At 39.9% G+C, this 4,795-nt stretch overlaps 1 non-coding gene across 1 annotated transcript; it reads left to right on the plus strand.

The window, feature by feature from the left end:
* Positions 1-425: 425 nt before the first annotated feature.
* Positions 426-554, plus strand: LOC142442107 (small nucleolar RNA SNORA65). Its single transcript, XR_012783355.1, has one exon. It is a non-coding gene; the product is annotated as a small nucleolar RNA SNORA65 (small nucleolar RNA).
* The last annotated feature ends 4,241 nt before the right edge of the window (positions 555-4,795 follow it).

Raw genomic sequence — 4,795 nt, forward strand, 5'->3', positions numbered from 1 at the left:
CTGTCTGGCCACAATATTTGAAGTCTTTTGAAGACTTTCTGTGGAGTCCCAAACTGGTAGAACCAGTTTTGGCTTTCACTGTGGCTATAAGAACCTATTGTCTTTTTCCAGTTTTGTTATGTTCAAATGCTTAGCTATGCTCTGGAAATTAGCATTTTGGCTATCTTGTTATGTTAATGCTATGCCAATAGACAGAAGTTCCAGAAAGGACCACAGACTTGTGGGGTTCCCTCGCATAGGGGCTGTACCGCACTGTCCTCCAGGGAAAGCTGACCAGATAAGTGAAGTGGGTTTGGGTTTGACTGGATCTGAATTCATCAGTCCTGCCAGCACTGCTGGTTGTGCTCTGTGGAAACTCACTTTTGTCACATGCAAATATCCCAGTGGCTCTTCAATTGCTGCAAATTATTGTCTAATTCCAGCCACCCGCCACTGCACCTGACCATTCTCTGTTGGCTTGTGCAATCCAGTGGTGAACTGAGAGTAAACCCCAGCTTAGGAAACAGGGTTGTTCTTCATGTGGATGACTCTGTGCCAAAAGTATGGGGGCAGTCAAAAAAAATTATTGCCTAATTATCTCTTGTTGCCTATGCTTGCTGGTGTGGAGCTGGGGAGAGACAGAAATGGGATGGTCTATACAGTCACTCTGTTCCTTTCTGGGGAGGGAGTTGCAAAGCCATCGACTGCATGCACAAGGCACATAGCAGAGAGGGGAACTCTGATGTGAGGTCTAGTGGCTAGTTCTTGGAGATTCTGCGAGGCTGGTAATATGACCAGTTTTAGGCAGCAGACTGTGGAAATTACTGCTTGCTGCGGGTCTCATATTTTGGGGGCAGAAAGGGGTGGCAGACTCCATCCTGCTGACCTGGCGAGTGGTTAGTGTAGCTCACAAGCAGATGCAGTGATCTTGGATTGTTTCATTAAGTTCTTTAATTACTTTGTGGGTGAAATGTGAACTAGATCCTAGTCCACTGAATCTACTTTTAGCACCCATTTTCCCAGTAATGTCGACCTTACCTGTTTATTTTCTTGTGTACTAGCAGGAGTGCTGGGCAGGGGATTCTATCTGTACTTGTTCACTTTTTTATCATTTATAATATTCACTTTAGGCAGTTTATGTTCATAAACATATTTCAAAGACCCCTCTGGCATATAATTGGGTATTTTAAAATTTTATTAATTTATATTTTTCTAATGACATTTTAGGAACCCAGACTGGCTACCAGGTGAGCTGTGATCTGAAAGGTTCACATGGCCATTCAAAACCACCAGCCATTCCACAAGAGGAAGATGAGGGCTTATACTCGTGTAAAGATTTATAGTCCTTGGAAACCTACAGGGTGGATCCCTTTGGGTGGCCATGAGTCAGAATAGACTTGATGGTGGGGGGTTTCGATTTGGGGTTTTAATGACCTTTTGCTTTCTTTATGTCTGATGTCTTTGATGGCATTCTTAAACTCAGCTCATTTGTATTCATTAGGGTTCAATGTGTCAAATCTATTCATAAGAAAGTCTCTAAAGTCAATGTAATACACATGAGGTAATATTTTGGCTCTTTTGGACTTGCTTTAATTTTTTTTAACTATAATGACCTTCTGCATGAGCAATTGATAGTTTGTTCTTTTATCAATTCTTGGCCTTGTTCTGGGAAATGATTTTGGGTTTCTCCATAGTTTATTTCCACAGGTGTAGTTAATTTAATTTCTCTGTATTCATCATATATACAGCTCTTCAAATTGATTATTTAAAAAATGGCAAGATTTTCTCTATTTGTAGTAAGTAACAGGTAATTTTACCCTTTTGTTAAGAAAAGAATTAAAAAATACTTACAACTTAATATATATCATTTTAGCTTGCTTTGGGGGCCAGCTGGGCTTATTACACAAAAAGACATTTTCCTCAGCAATAGCAAATTTTATTTTGCTCTGTTTGATCTCTACTTCTATATTTTCAACTCCATCTAGAGCTTTCAGTGAATCCATTTTAGATTTTCTAGATCTACCCTTCAATTAATTTTTATATTCCACAAAGGAAAGAAAGCTATAGTTAAGAATATATACTTCAAGGTTACATTTCTAAGTTTCTGATTCCCATTCTACCATGTATTTAACTGAGGGACATTGGACATGTTAATAATACTTCCCGTGTATCAATTTCTTATTATTTTATAAAATAATAGAAATTAAAATAATAATTATAGTATTCTTTAAAATAAGGTGCTAGTTATTAGGATGTTGACTATTGGATGATTTGAAATATTTTGATACAGTTCTTTACACATATGCACACAATCACAATATTCTACAACTCTTATGGAATCATAGTAACAACTCAATTTTTCCCACATTACCATGCCTATCAAAATGGCATTATATTCCATGAATAAAACATACATTTAACTTCTGTATGAAATCCAGAATAGAAGAATCTAGAGTGACAGTAAATGGATTAATGGTTTCTGGGCAGGGGAGGTTGGGGAAAGGGGGAGCTAATAATAATGAGTATGAGAAAGAAGTACATGTTCTAAAATTGATTGTGGTAATTACTGCAGATTTCTTTTGGTTATGACTGAACTACTGAACTGTATGACATGTGGATTAGGTCCCAATGAAATTGTTTAAAATTAAGAATTTTAAACAATCTTGCACTGACCCATGTCCCTCTATGGGACAGCACCTGTGACACAGTGGGGCATGTGCAACTGAGCTGACTCCACCACACTGAGGCAAAACATTGGGGGCATGCAATGGAGCAGCAGGGGAAGCAGAGCACGGAGATCCAGAGGGAGTATAAAGGATGGACTTTGGGACCAGGACGTGGCACCCCATAAGACTCGTCTGGAAAACACTCCTAAAGGCCAACAAACAGACCTTGAACTACTAACAGATTTTTTTGTTGTGGTTGTTGCTGTCTTTTTGTTTTGTTTTTATCTTTTTTTCCCCTCTTCTTTTAAATTTCATATGTCCGTGGCTTTTTTTGTTTGTCAGCGTGTCAGTGTTGCTGCCATTGTTGCCATGTTCTTATGTGCCACTTTGGTGTTGTCAAAGCCATTTGCATTTTTACGCACATATTACTATATCTGCAGGTCCACTTAGATAAGATAGGCTGGACAAACAATATGAGGAGAAAATAATGGGACCAACGATCCTGGAGGGACATGGGAGTGTGGGAGGTAGGGGAAGGGAGGAGCTGTTGGCCAACACAGGGACAAGGGAACAATGAGTGGGTCAAAACCAGTCGAGGAAGGGGATGGGAGGACTGGTAGGGAGTGACCAAGGGCAAGGTAACTGAGAGGAATTACTGAAACCAGAATGAAGGCTGAACATGGTAGTGGGACAGGAGGAAAGCATAAGGAAATAGAGGAAAGGAGTAGGAGGCAAAGGGCATACATAGAAGCCTAAATACAGACATGTACATAATGTAAATATATTTATGATTATGAGGGAAATAGACCTATGTGCATACATTTATAGGTTCAGTAGTAGGGTAGCAGATGGACATTGGGCCTCCTCATGCATACTCCCTCAATACAATAGCACCTCGCCCAGCTAAATGGTCATTCCATGATGCCCATCTTCCCGACATGATCACTGAAGACAGATGTGTGCATAAACAAACGTGGTGAAGAAAGCTGATGGATCCAGGCTATCAAAAAGATATAGCGTCTGGGGTCTTAAAGCCTTGAAGGCAAACAAGCAGCCATCTAGCTCAGAAGCAACAAAGCCCACAGAGAAGAAGCACACAAGCCTAAGTGAACACGAGGTGTTGAAGGGATCATGAAGCAGACACCAAAGAACAAAATCCATCATTGTGTGATCACCTTCTCCACATAAATGCTGAAAATGAAGGTGTGCATAAGTAAGTGTGATGAAGAAGCCTGATGGTGCCCTGCTGTTGAGAGATATAATGTCTGGGGACTTAAAGGCTTGAAAAGAAACAAATGGCCATCTAGCCCAGAAGCAACAAAGCCCATATGGAAGTAGCACAACAACATGTGTGATCATGAAGGGCTGAGGGGACCATGTTTCAAGCAACAAATGCGGGGAAAAAAATCATATCTTCATGAATGAGGGGAGTGCATGATGGGGACCCAATGCCCTTCTGTAGACAACTGGATATCCTTTGCAGGTGGGTAGTGGGGAGGAGATGAGTCCCTCAAGGTTCAGTGTAGCAACAATGAAACTCAATTATGATCCCAATTATACCTTGCAAGCCTTGTTTGACCAGAGGATGAACAGCAGTATAGTTGGGATCTGGAAACACAGGGAATCTAGAACAGATGAACCCCTCAGGACCAAGGGTTAGAGTGGTGAAACCGGAGGGAAAGGGATGTAGAAAGGGGGAACCAATATCAGGGATCTATGTATAACCTTTTCCCTGTGGGTTGGGCAACAGGAAAGTGGGTGAAGGGAGACACCGGGCATTATAAGATAAGATAAAATAATAATTTATAAATTATTAAGGGTTCATGAGGGAGAGGGGAGCAGGGAAGGATGGGAAGAGAAAAGAGGAAAATGAGCTGATTCCAGGAACTCAAGTGGAAGGCAAATTTTGAGAATGAGGGCAACCAATAAGGGTGCTTTACTCAATTGATGTATGTATGGATTGTGATAAGAGTTGTATGAGCCCCAATAATAATTTATAAAAATAAATAATTAAAAAGAATTAAATTTTAAAAATAATAAAATTGATTAAACACTAGATGTAATACAGGAGTGCATCTTGGAAACCTAAACACAATTACACACATCATAAACCTATACTTTAATAGATAAATTTACTTACTTGTTTATTT

The sequence above is a fragment of the Tenrec ecaudatus genome, chromosome 2, assembly GCF_050624435.1.
Source record: "Tenrec ecaudatus isolate mTenEca1 chromosome 2, mTenEca1.hap1, whole genome shotgun sequence".
Lineage (NCBI taxonomy): Eukaryota > Metazoa > Chordata > Mammalia > Afrosoricida > Tenrecidae > Tenrec > Tenrec ecaudatus.